At 41.9% G+C, this 14675-nt stretch overlaps 1 pseudogene; it reads right to left on the bottom strand.

Annotated features, from left to right (window-relative positions):
• LOC106730011 overlaps positions 1-14675 on the bottom strand; it is a 49081-nt pseudogene that overhangs the window by 26800 nt on the left and 7606 nt on the right.

Raw genomic sequence — 14675 nt, 5'->3', positions numbered from 1 at the left:
AATATAAAATGGAATAGATCCTTTTTTAAAGTTTAAAAAAGAGATTAGAAAATAAGTCTCATTATCTGTATTTTTAGTGTGAACTTGGAAAGCTAAATGGTTACGTGTGTATTTACTTTTTCAGAGCAAGCCTGCCTTGTCAACAATGAGAATGGAGTTCCTTTGCATCAATTAAACATAACATTCAGAAAATGTAATGTCCGTTGGAGAGCGCAGTATTGAGAAGGGGCCCAGAGGAACCTTGTAGAAAGCTTTATACATTTCAAACGGAGTTCACTTTCTTAAAAGATGAATGTAAAGTGCTCAGGCTTACAGACGGCAGAGCACAGAGGTAATTCACTGTAACTGCCACAATCTACGCTTCATCCAAACCTCAACCCATTACAAGACAAGAGCTGTTAATGTTAATTTCTTAGCCAATGACTTAATTCTTTGAAATACAAATGTATAAAAGTTTTTGGTGTGGTTCGAAATATGTTGCTGTGTTTCAACAATTCGTGTCCGTTAAAAATCAAAGATAGCAGAAAATAATAATACTAGAGGCTGATGGGTAAATTAAAGACGACTTTTACATAAAGGTAAGGAAACTATTTCTGCTATGATGCAGAATGTGGAAAGGAAACCCAGCTGCCCATTCTGAGGCTCTCTGTCATGTAGTAGTGAGCCAGCAGCTGGCAGGGTGCAGACACTGCCGGGCCCTGCTCTAACTCCCACCCCCCCCCAAGGGTCACTGCAGACTCCCGACGGCCAGCTCCTGCATCCCTTTGCTTCAGGATTTGCTCTGCCCACAGTGGCAGCTGGAGGAGTCCCAGAATGAAAGCCCCTGGGAGCAGCACCACCCCAGCGACAGAAGGGGAGTTGGTTACAAACACTCCCGACTCACCCTGCAGGTGGGATGTCACTAAGGCACGTGTTCTCTGCAGAAAGCCCCCCAATAAAATAGCTCCAGACACTGTTGGGTAACTCCTATTAACATACCCTCTCTGGACCCTTCCTCCTCCACCTTGTCTCATGCCCACTCAGGTCCTGAATCAGCCCGCCCTCCTACTTCTGGTGGACCCCAGGGTGAGGTGAGCTGCTTCATCAGCACACCCCTCTGCTGACTGTCTTCATGCTCTCGTCGATCTCTCCCTAAGTCTGCAGGGCTGTATTTTGATCTGTGACCGCTGCCCTTTTCCAAGGGCACTGAGAGCCTGTAGAGCCCCCGCCCTGCTCTGCTGCTCAGATGGACACAGCCAAGCTACTCACGCAGCTGGGGGACTGAGCAGAGCAGAGTGTGGTCCACAGCCTCAGATCAGACAGAAGATCAGATGATGCCTATGGAAGCGCTCAATAAACAGTGAAGCATGACTGAAACACATTTTGACTGTTACTGTGTGTGTGTGCATGTATAGATGTGTATCATTACTGTTACTGTCTCTTTTAAGAACTAAGGAGGTTACAAGGGACAGTGGACATATTTCAAGCCTGACATGAGGGAGCTGGTTTTCATCTTGGCTACTTTTTTTGTATTTACTGGAGCTTGCCAACAATTCTAGATGCTTTGACCCAAGAACTGATCCATTTTTGCATCTCTACCGTCACCCTGTTAGCGCTAATCTGATCGCTTCCTCCCAGCAGCTACTCAGTTTCCCCTTATTCAGTGCATTCTATACTGATTCACAGTTGTCTCAGTCACGCTGTGATGCCCTGAGAATCCTCATCTCATAATTCCTGCACCTTTTTGTCTCAACAATCTCCTTTCCTCCTCTTGCCGCCCAACAACCCAACAATGCCTTAGAACTCATTGTTACTCAGGTTTCTCTTAACTATAGGTTCCTAACATCTTAAACTCTGAAATTTCATTGTGACTTAAAAGCAACCTCCTTTGACCACAACCATCTGTTCTTCTATCCCTCTTCATCTGATTCCAACAAACCTGTCCCTAATGGGGTCTTTATGCAAAAAGCATGGAATTATTTCTGTACTGACAGGTATTTTCTCAAGTGAATTCAAACATTCATTACTGCACTCATTCAGCAAATACCATGAAGCACCTACTAGGCGCTAGATGGTATGGCGAGTTCAAAGACTATAAAGATGAATAAAACCAGACCCCTACCTTCAAGGAATTCATTACCAGTGCAGGAGACGGAAAGGAAAAGTAAGCAACTGAAATGGACATTATTGCTATGGAAGGGCACTGTGGAATACTATGCAGACAGATGAGGGAGCAATTGATTCAGTCTGGGATGTCCCTGAGGCAACCTGCAGTGCCCCAGAGTTCAGGCTGTCCTGGTAATCACATGCATGTCTCCACAATGCCAACGTAAAAATAACATTACTTGTTGGATACAGACGCATCAGATTTATTGCCTTTAGATATTTCACAATGATGTTTATTAGTATTTACTGAACCCCTTTAAAATAAACTATTGTACTATATGATTTGGAAAGCTAATTTATTTTACCAAATCAGGCCAAGTAATCATTTGAACACAAGTTAAAAATAGGAATTCCAAATCAATCCTTTAAAAAAAAAATCCATTTACTTCAACTAAAACAAAAACAAAAACAGAAACAAAAACTGTTCACCCAAACCAATCCTTTTATTTGTATACTGCATTGCTACTGCATTCGGAGTAACTGATTTGAACAGGAATGGGAATTCTGACCTGGTAATGGATTTCAGGACTTCATTCTTTTTTAAATGTAAATGAAGAGGATACTATTAGGTTGCTAGAAACAACTCATGAAAGTGCCAATGACTTTATCAATCAGTAAACTTTTTAACCTATTAAAGGGAAAACATTTTACTGCACTGAGTCTCAGTTTGGTTTTATGTCTGAAAGGACACAAAATAGAGGAAAACGGGAATAATATATCATAATAAGGAGGTATCTGGAAAACATACCGGAAGAAGCGTCCAGTCTTTCCAATCGGCTGATGAACCAGTCAGGGGAGCCAGAAAATTGAGCACAGTTTTCACGATTTCCTCTAATTAGAGCTGCTGCAAAAGGAAAAAAACAGATTTCAGTTACATAACTTTCTAGTTCCAAATGCAAGGTAAGCTAATGGTAGCTGGGAAGTGTTGGTTCAAAAACAAAATAGCTTTACTTTATACCTAAAGCATTTATACAAATACACACATATATACAATTGAGACATTAAAAAAAAGAACTGATGTTCATTGATGAAAACTGAAGAAGCATTCCTCATTAGAAGGAACGTGCTTTGGAAAAGTTACACTCCACACTGGGAAGAAATAATGATGGGCAGTGGGAGCCAGTGCAGCTGGGGGTTTCCTCACTTGGGTCCTCATGCTGCTCTTCATCAGCTGTGAGACTACATTATTCAATTTCCCTAGACCTCAGTTTTCTCACCTGTGCAGTGAAGAAGTTAAGGGAACACCAGTTCTGAACATGCAGCACAAAATACTACTAGGTATGACTAGTAACTATAACCTACATATAAAGAGATGTAATTAAATGTTACAGGGGAGAGAGGCTGGGAGGGCCAGTGGCTAAGTGTGAAAACCTTTCCCCCTGTATCTCTTTTTGCCACGTAGAAATTCACAATGCACACTAAAGACTCTAAGAAGTAATTCCTGCAGTCAAGCCACCTCCTCTAAACTTTGCTTCACCTAGTGTTTCCTACACTTCTTTGGCCAAAGAACCCATCTTACATGAAATTTCTATGTGACCCTTCTGATCTCTTTCAATCCAACTAACACACTCCAGTTAAAACTTTTGTTTCTAAATCATTCCATTCTTTCAAAGCAAATGTGAGGTCTTATGTAAATTCTACTTGTACATCCTTAAGATTGTCCAGAAACAGTATAATTGCTTATAAAACGCTGGTGAGATTTTTATATAATATGATGCTTAATGTGAAAAAGCTGTTGCTGTAAGAAAAATCGCCATTTAAAATCTGGTGGTGCTAGGGAGCAGTTTGAAAATCTGAGATTTAAGAATACCCCGTTTATCTTGTTAACAGCAAAACAGAAGAGACCCAGTAGCCACGGAGTTCAATCAGACTTAAAGACTCCCTTCACATTTCCTCCTTCCTCCCCAAAAATTTGTTATCTGACCTGAGAGGAAGAAAAGAAATAATGACAGAAAGCACAGGCTTCAGTTCTTACAACTGCGTAAGAAAAGCTCTTTTGTAAAGAGAGTCCTTGTAACACTTTGTACAACTATTAAATGATGCACTGAATTACTTAGGCTCTCCAGCTCTGGGACCAGCAGCCCCCAACAAAAGCCAGACACACACACACACACACACACACACACACACACACACACACGGGCCGTCAAGGATGAGGCATAGTGGCTTGTTTAAAATTTAACCCACTCCTCCAACTTTATATTTTTATTTTAAAATGCAAGATATTAAATATTTTCTAGAGGTCAAATGTTAGAGAAACGGTAATTCTTGAAGACACTAATAACACACAAATAAACTGTTTCAGTAAACCATGGAATATTCAAGAAAACCAGACAGCAGGTCACAAAGAAAACACTAAATTTACCACAAACAGAGATGGTACCTAGGCTATGCTTTCTGACAACAATGTAATGAAACTTAAGATTAGTAAGAAAAGCAGAAACAAAAATAAAACTTAGCACATAAACATTTAAAGTCTCTCCTGAATAATTTTTTAGTCAACGAGGGAATATCACAATTATAGAATATCTAGAAAATATAAAAAAATAGGAATGCTGCCTTACACAAACAATGGTAGATGGTCAAAACTGTAGTCAGAGAAAAATTAACTAAACACTTTAAGTGTTAAGTAAGAGGGTGAGAAATGTTAACTAAACATTCCTTTCAAAATACAAGGGAAAATATAAAAAATAAGTAGAATTGGAAAAAAAAATAAACAGCAATAAAAGTAGAAATTAATACACTGGAAATGGTAGAAGGGATCTATGTAAATAAGTTGAAATAGTGGGACTGATCAACATAGTCAAGGACTCTGTTTAAATATGAGCTAGACATCAATGATTTTAATCAAGAAGAAGAGAGAAAAACAACAAAGTTAACGAGAAAAAGGAATTACAAACAGTGCCACTTTATATACCTCTATACTGGATTTTTGAACATTTAGGAAAAAGGATGGTCTCCAAATATATATTTTTTCACCCAGAATTAACCCAAAGGGGAAAATCTGAACAGAGTAACAAACCATGGGTAGTACTGAGAAGTGTCTCAAAGACCAAGCACTTTTTTCTATATTCAAGAAAGAAGTCATTTCTATACTAAAGTGTTCCAAAGTAAAGAAACTAAGAAAACCTCCCTACTTATTTTACAGACAGTATATCTTTGATGCCAATGCCTAACAGAGAGAGTGTGCATGTAAGAAAACCAGAGGGAACTCTCACCTACGAATACAGATCCAGAAATCTTATACAAGGATGGTACTGACAAATCATATTCAGCAGTGAGCTAGCTAGCAGCATTAACTCAAGTGAGGGTTCATTATTCCAGTAAGACAGAAATGCATTAGGAAATCTGTTAGTAAGTCAAAGATGAAACATGGCGACCTCGACAAACTAAAAATGTATTTATTTTTTAACAAAAAATTTTAACTCAGTAAATTAGAATGCCTCGTGAACATTATGAATGTGTGTGTGCACATGCAGAGGGTATCTTACAGATAAACGGGGTGTGTGACTTATAATTCAGCATTTAGTCATGAAGAAATCAGTTAAGCAAGTTTCTCAAATATTAGAAGAGTATACAGAGAAATACAAGGGAGCGCATCATGACTCCATTTACAACATCAAAGCACTGGGAACGGCGTGCGTGTGGGCTGAGTAACTGGTGGCGTGTCCCGCAGCAGGGTGGGGCACACCCACTGAAACCTGGGGAGGGTCTGCAGTTATGGCCAAGGAACGATGCCCAATACAGAGGTTAGTGGAAACAAACACTACAAAGGAATACTGGGAATATGACCCCATTTTTGTGAAGCAAATGTATATACACATAAGTATATGCACAGAATGAAGAAACTGTTTTTTGGAGTATTTCTTAGGGAACAAGAGCTGACTTTCTGAGCAATGTATCCTGAGAAATGCCTGGGATAGAAACAGACCCTGAGGAACTTTGATAAGGATGAGACGGCTCTCCCCTAGTCAAAAGGGGAAACTGTCTTCATCAGAAACGGGGAGCTGAGTGGAGCAAGGAGGAAAGAGGGGCATGCTTGGTGATACGACTGTGCACACAAACACCCTGAAGCCACAATAAATTCTGTAAAATAAGTAAATCAATCACAAATGCTCAGTAAGACCCTGTGAAGAGGTGACGTTCTGTGGCCAAGATATTATGTAACTTCAGAGGAACAACAATCACGAAGATGCATGAAGACAGGAAACAGTGTAACCGAATAACTCCCCAAAATGTACAGACATCAAGGGAAAGCTTGAAGCCTGTCTCCTTCCATGACATTGGAACTTGGACAGAGCTAACTAAAGCCTCAGGGGATCGGGCCACAGCTGATGTCTTAGCAGGACAGGGATCTGCACAGGCATGCACGATGCTAGTGTATGTGTGTGCACGTGGGTGTGTGAAATGGTTTGCATGTATTTAACGTTATATTTAAATTCAAAGAAACATTTTTCAAGGTTATATACTAAAAGGAGTGGTTACATTTAAAAGTTGTTTCTACCTTCTTTTTTATTAATTATCTAAGTTTTTATAATGAAGATGTATTAATTTTAAAGTTAAATAGTAAGAGGGGTGGGTGCAGCTCAGTGGTAGAGCGCATGCTCCTTGGTAGCATGCGCGAAATCCTGGGTTCAATCCCCAGTACCACGACTAAAATAAATACATAAATAAACCTAATTACCCCGACCCCTCAAAATTAAATACTACAGCTACTTTCTTTTTAAAAAGAGAAAGGAAAAGCGGCTTCAGTACCTATAGCGGCAGGTGCTCTCAGACGCCTCAACACGCCAGTGGCAACTTCAGGTGGTGCTTCAAGGTTCATAAACAAACTCAAGACAAATGTCGCTTCCTCAATGCCTGACAAGAATGCCACACCCTAAACTACTCTGTAATTGCTGGCTAATTGGCCTTGAAGAGTCAGCAAGACCTTTCATTCGCCATTCTATTTTTCTTCACTTTAAGAAATATTAACATAAATGCATCAGGCACTAGGGCTGGCACTGTAAATACCAGCTTGGGTAAAATGTGAATATAATACAGTGGTTTGCAGGTCTTCTTCTAGCCTATTTTAAGCTCGTTTAGATCTGATACTGTCTTACTACTACACCTCTGCACGTTGTCTGAAACTCGAAGGCATGTTATTTCTTAATGAATAAATAGTATCCAGTCTCTTACGGAACAAGAAGATCAGTGTTTAGGTGCAGTACCCTTCAAGATGACAAAAGCATTTTGAATTAAACTCTTACCAAGGAAGTGCTAGTTCACTGAACCAACTTTCTATAATGTTAAATAACTCATTAAATCTTTAAACTTTTAACCAGTCAGAATATAAGATGCAAGCCATGTGGCAGTTAACTGAAAAATTATTGTTTAAAAAATATCCTGCGTTTCTTATCAGCATCATAACATCCCTGTGTCCTCGTGCTCTTGTGGCTTCAACTCTGACTCAATAAAGCCTCACTTAAATTCCTTGTCTGGCCTCTTAGTTTCTACAGTCCACGGACTCAGGTCAGTAACCCTTTGGGTGGATTGGCCGGCATGATCACATTGGCCAAAAATTGCATGAGTGTTTCCCATGGGTCGTGGGGAGAGAGCATCTCTGTAGGGTCAGCCTGAGTCCATGCCGGAGGGCCACCGGGAGCAGTAGAAAGACTGCAGGGAGAAGAGGCGGCAGGTAGACTACTGGCTGCTTGTAAGCCGGGGAAGGCGCTGCAAACAGACACCCAGAACAGAGCTGCAGCTGCCGGGTCACAGGCACAGGGGCGTGGCTAGAAATGCCCAGCATGCCCTGCAGAGAGCCTGCTCTCAGCCACTACCAGGGCTTCCACCTTCCCACCAAGGAGGAGCTGCCGTCTCCTCCCTCCCTCTCTGCCCTCACGTGGCAAAAAGCGCCTTCCTTGGAAAGTAAAGAGCAGCGTGTGTGCACTGACAGCAACAGTGGGGCTGCGACTTAAAGCCAGGCAGTTCTGACTCCAGAGTCTGTGCTCAGGTCCTAGGCTATGCTACACCCCCTCCCATCTCTTCCTGCTGGAACCCTCTGTCTAAAGAGCAGGAGGGTGAGGTTCTGGTAGTGTCTAAGCAGATAAGAAAGTACCTCACAAAACTGGTTACGAAATGAATTTTCATTAAAGTTTATGACTCTCATTTCATAGCCATGAGATTATTACCAAGTTGGAAAAAACCGTGTCTTATTTATAAAATGCCTTTTCAGGATTTCCTGGAGAACAAGATAGGAAATACCTGTATGTACAATCACAAGAACACCTGCTATGTGCACGTTTGAAGCCAAGGCCCTTCTTTCTCATGTCTTGACTGCCTACCCCCCAGTATTTTAGGGCATTCAGGAAGATCTACCTCCCTAAGACCCTGGAGAAATGATCTGGGAATGCAAAAATCTTAAGGATTCAGAAACTGGTAACTTCTGCCATCCTAAAAGAGTAGCATTCTATTCTGTCTGTTTTGTACTCTGAAATTTCCTAAAATGAGTATTCACAGAGTCACCAAAGAGCATTTCTCAGACATCTTTAGAAAATCATCCTGGCTTGCAAGCCTCCTGCAGATTAATTGTGTGGATGTCAGAAAAGATGTACAAAAGCATGCCATGGTGATGCTTCTCAAACTGCGAATACTGGTGCCTGTGAGACCCTTGTGTCCTCCCGATGGTAGGCTCACACATCTACTGTTGTCATTCTCCACCTAAAACACGTATTAACTATATCCATGTCAAATTTTAAAATTGTTACAGATGATCATTCCCATCCCAGGCTAAATAAGCCTGCTGAAGCAAAAGAGGAAGAAAGCTGATTTCACACCAGAACCTCCTGAGAGAATCTACTGTCCACCTTTTCGCAAGAATGGGGAGGAGGCTTAATAAATCTGGAGTGGACACTTGACCCAAACTTTCTGACAGCTGTGTGAAGAGGGACAGTGAGACAGCAGTATCTTACTGAACTCCAAACACTGCTGCCGAGCAGAGACCACCCCACCACGGCGAGCACCCGCATATGCACACAGGACTGCCCCTCTCATGAGCACCCTGGCTTCAGCAGAAACTACTGGCAGCAGACAGTCCTTAAGTCAACAAGATTTTATTCTATTTTTTATGATCATGAAATCAGTGTTCACTACAATAAAAGCAAAATCAAAATAGTCAAAGGAACATTTACACCACAAAATCTGTCATAATTCTATCTCCTGAAACCACCACCAGTAAAACCACCATGCATACTGAAAGAGAGTCTCTATATGCACTTTATATGCACTGACATAAATGCTGTTTTACCTCAACTGGAATTAACATATTGGCTTTTCCTTTCATCATCAATTTTCCAGCATTATACATTTCTATTGCCTATTTTTTCAATTATAAAAGTAGTACATGTAAATAGATTAAGAATAAATACATAATAGAACACACAGAAAAGTAAAGGAGCTCCCAAGAAGCAGCCACCTACGCTTTTCTGTGCATCCGTTAGGATGTCGAATGTTTATACAAGAATGTATCTTTCTCTACATATTTTTAATTTTATGCAATTGGAATCTAAATTTACGTCCTTGCTTTTTTTTTTTTTTAACTTAATACCATGTCCTAGATTGCCATACTAAAAAGACCAGCACTCTAGCCTGTTTCATACAATTTTCCAAATGAGGTATATTTAACCTCAATGTTCAGTGATAACTCACAGCACTACACTTTAGAGGTGTACCATTACTTATGTAACCAACCCCCTGTTGACAGAAAAATTGTTTTTAATTTTTATGCCACTTATAAACAATTTTGCAGTGGACATCCTTTGTACTCTGGTACAAATGTATCTAAAATACATTTCTTAAAGTAGAAATTCTGAGAGTAAAATTTTATGTATACTGTCATTAACTTACACTCCCACCAGGAAGATATTACCCAACATTGTCCCCAGTGACGGGTGCTACCAAGGTTTTCGTCTGTGCCAATCTAACAAGGGAAATCTGATCTTTACTTATTATTTTAATCTCCATCTCTTTACTGTCATGTTGAGACTCTTGTTTATCTATTGCTCTGGGAACTACCTGTGGCCACCTGTCATCTGTTTTTCTATTAGATGGCATTAATTTTTCTTATGGATTTATGAAAATTCTACATATTACAGAAACTGGGCCTTTGTCTTTCATACAGATTGCATATTTTACAAAATTCTCATTTGTTTTATTTTGTAATATTATTTTTCCTCAAAGTTTTAACTTTTCTGTAGTCAAATTTATCAGTCTTTTACTAATTGTAAGTTAGTCACTTACTAACATGATTTAATAGTAACTTGTATCGAGATGGCAGAGGCAGGAAAGCCAGGAACGGCACTCACTGTGGCTAGCTTTGTGATTCACAGTGTCTGTCTCTCTTACTCCACCATAAGCTTCATGAGAACAGGGACTAGATCCTGCTCACAACTGTGCCTCTTTGCCCAGAGCAGGGCACCTCCCATAGCAGGCATCAATTAATCTTTGTTGAACAGATGAAGCTTCTATGAAACCCAGACCCACTAGACTCCAAGTCCATGTTCCCCCAATGTGACACAGACTGTTACAAAGGACACCCTGTCAGGATCTGGTAAAAGGAATTAAGAGGCAAGGCACTCGGGAAAACAGACAAAAGGGAAAAGGAAGCTTTTCTGAGGAGAGGTTCACACACACACACACAGAGGGGCGGGGGATTGACAAAAACCCTCTCAGGAGTAGCAGTGTGGAAACACAAAAGTTATAGTTAAGAATACATGTGTGTATAGAAAGTACTTTCAGAAATTGTGCCTCCTGTTTCATGAAAAAATTAGTTTAAAAGCCACAAAACAAGCACTGCTTGAAATCACTGTGTTATCTTAGAGATATATAGGGCTGTTATACTGTTACCATCCAACAAGATGTGAGTTTTCGGGGGTTCTAATTATGTCTATTAGCTCCCTTCAATCCTTCCTTAATAAAATGGGATGTGAAGAATTAAGGAAATAAATGCATATATTAAGAAACATATGCCTTATATACACATACATATTTAATATATATATTTCAGTATAAATATATACTTACTGTATATCAAATCTCTGATATAAATAATTCTACACACTCTGGAGGCACAGCACCGGACTGGAGGTAAGGGCAGGAAGGACGTGATGCCGGGTGACTAGAGATGAAGTGAGGTCACAGCTGAAAAGGAAAGGGCAGACTGGCCCTGCGGTTTGAGTACCCCAAAGACCAGAACAAGAGGTTATACACCAGGCATCAGAGAGTCAGTGAAATGCACAAGGACATGTGTGAGGGCCCCTGGTGTCTGAAATACAAGTGGTGGAGACAAGAAGTGGAGGCACAGAGATCAACCAGAAACCTGACAATCTCCAACTATCAACAGGGCCCCAGGTGTCTCTCCCTCAAACACTGGCCAAGCAGCAGCCAGGGAGCCGGCGTGGAGGCTGCCGGCCTACGGGATGTGCGCTGCTGTGTTCAGAGGATGGGAGGAAACTGAGAGCCAGCGCGCATCCGCAATAATCACGATGCTATGCTTTCAATCAGCTAATCCAGAACCTTCCTTGCTCCATCCACCAGCTCCAAGTGAAGTTTCTTTTCCAAGACATATTTAAAAGTCAAAAACAACAACAAAAAGAGAAGTTGATGAAGAAAGTCTTACTATGTCAATGAGAGAGAAGATGATAACAAAAGTGTCCAAAAGAAACGGGAACACGTGTGAAGAACAGTACTGTGCTACACTAAGCCTCTGACACCCATCGCCACACTGAAGGCAGCCAACAGCCTTGGGGAGGGCTGCCTCCCGCCAAGGCGAGCGCAGCGTCAAGCCCCGCCGCTGCTGCTGAGGGTGCGCTGAGGGTGCCTGGGAGCCGCAAGTGCAGACCCCAACAGGCCCGGAGGAGGAGACTGGAGGGGAGCCCGGACAACACGGGACTGTGAGAAGCAAGACCGGCTCTTGTGGAACTAACTTCAGAATCAGAAAAGAAAACAGTTAACGTGCATACATGCCGAGGCCCCTCGCCTGCAAAACTACACCCGAGACAACCCTCCCCTTTAACCAAAGGCAAAGCTGCTGCTCTGGCCACATCTCACACTCAGAGATGGATTCAGGTATGAAATATCACTGATTTCAGCACAACAAAAGGAACACTCGAAGGCCTCGATTAAGAGGTGTGTGATAAAACTGCTGTAATTGCTGCGATCATGTTGAATATACAAGAGTCCCTTGCTTTGAAAATCCAATCATACTGCTTACCCAGCAACTTGTACAGAGAATTCAGAATTGATTTCCAAGACTCCTTGGCCTCTCTGCGGGCAATGTCAGCAAAGTGGGCAGCACTGCTGTAGACATGCAGCCTGTCTATGCATTCCAGCACGAGGCTGATCATTCCCTGCAGGGGGTGAAAACCACCATCAGAAACTGCAACTCTGCTCACAGACAAGAGGTGCTAAGTTGATTAAAAAAAAAAAAAGTCTAGCTTAAAGTAAGTCTGTTAATCATAAAGAAAATCAAAATCGTTTATTCAAAGGGCAGGAAGAAACCCACTTGTATGTGAAATAAAATGATCTTGAAATAATTCAAGTGGTTTTTCAATCCTGAGTGCTGTTCTCAACAGAAGCAGAATGATACAAAAATGTGTATTTCACACTTACATCTGCAAGGCTTGAGAGTAGACTAGGCAGTTCTAGCTTAGTCCAGAGCCCAGGACCTCGGGCTCAGTTCTACCCCAGAACCACTTATCCTTCAGCGTTTCCTGCTCATAGGGTCCCTGGAGATGGGTAACTCGGTTAATTCACCCTGGAGTTAGGTTTGGCCTGTTTCCCTTCTTAATCCGTACAACCAGTCACTAAGTCAGATGCATTGTTTCTACTTGGAAAATGCTCTGCCAACTGCCCCGTCCCCATCACCTCTCCTCTCCCTGCCTTGGACCAAGCCCCACATTTCCAGCCTGGAGTAGTCCCACGGGCTCCCTACTGGCCTCATCTCCAGTCTTCCCCACTGGAGTCCTTTCTGCTGCTGCCAGAGTGATCCAATCTACAATGTAAATCTAACTGCATCAAGAACCTCCCTTCCCCGCCCCTTCAACATGGTTAGTAGGGTCCCATGACCCATAAAATAAGGCAGTACTCCCTGGGTTGAGCACATAAACGCCTCCATAACGTGCCCCAGCCCCCGTGTGCTAGGCAGGAGTCTGTGGTGGCCCCAGGGACCCCCTCCCTCCTCCCGTCATTCACTCTCTGTGTGATCTCCTCTCCCGACCCACTTCTAACCAGTAGAATATGGCAAAAGGAGTGGGATGTTACACCTACGATTAGGAAAAGACCTTGAGATCCACCTTGCTGGCACTCACCCGTGTCTCACGCTCTCCTTAAGCTTTGCCCATCTGGATGGAGCCGGCAGCCATGCTGTGAGCTTCCCCATGGAGAGGTCCACATGGCAAGGAAGTGAGGGAGGTCTTGGGCCAATGGCCAGTGAGGAACTGAATCCTGCCAATAGCCACGTTAGGGAGCTGGGAAGTGCACCAACCCCTGGTAGAGCCTGGAGATGACTTTGGTCCTGATTGCAGCCTTGTTGGAGACAAGACCCAGAGCAAGGGTGCACAGAAGCTGTGAGATAATACATATTTGCTGCTTTAAGCTAAGTTTTAGGGTGACTTGCTAAACAGCAATAAATAATGAATATACTATGTGTCAGCCCTACCTTTTAGCAACTTCTACTTACACTCCCAATATTCCGATCACAGTGAACTTCTAACTTGTCCCAAACACCATCCAACACGCTTCATCCCCAGGCTTTTGTATATATATGTGTATTTTTCTACTCTTCATGCCATTTCTTTCTTTTCTGCCTAGTAAACACATGGTCCTTCATCAAGACCCATCTGTAATAGGACAGCTGTTCAGCTGCCTTTCCCAGTTTACAAGCTAGCTGCTCTTCCCTTCTGCCCCCAAGACCATCACGTGTGCTGGTGAAGGGCGAACCGGTGACGGTGCTCCTGTCTCCACCTTCTCCCTCCCTGCTCCCCTCACACATGCTCCTCTCCTCCCAGATTGAGAATCCCGAGTGGAAGCAACTCTACCTTCATCTTCCTGTCATCCCCCGCACCTAACATAGGGCCATGTACGTATGTGCCACTGCTGCTCTTAGACAAAACTTCAAAAATTGACGTTAGATCAATGGACCCCTTGACTCAGATTTTTCATGTGTAAAATAATAAAAATCATAGTAAAATAACAGTATGCCATAAAAGCAGTAATAGCAGAATAGCATGGCAATGATAATAGTAATGATATAATACTATTAATCAAATATAATAATAAATAATAATAATAATTAAAAAAAATCCATGAGCCAAGCTCTACACTACATGTCTTCACATCCACCATCTCTATGCCTCAAGACACCCTACAGGTTATTAAATTATATCCACACAGGCTCAGGGAGGTTAAAAAACTTGTCTAGAGCCTCAGAACTAATGATGGTGCTGGAATTGAATCCCAGATCTGTCTGATTGCCCTGTTGGTTTTCTTTCCAC

Source organism: Camelus ferus, chromosome 20 (assembly GCF_009834535.1).
Source record: "Camelus ferus isolate YT-003-E chromosome 20, BCGSAC_Cfer_1.0, whole genome shotgun sequence".
NCBI lineage: Eukaryota > Metazoa > Chordata > Mammalia > Artiodactyla > Camelidae > Camelus > Camelus ferus.
Note: the sequence above shows the minus strand (reverse complement) of the source record. Positions and strands in the feature narration are given on the sequence as shown.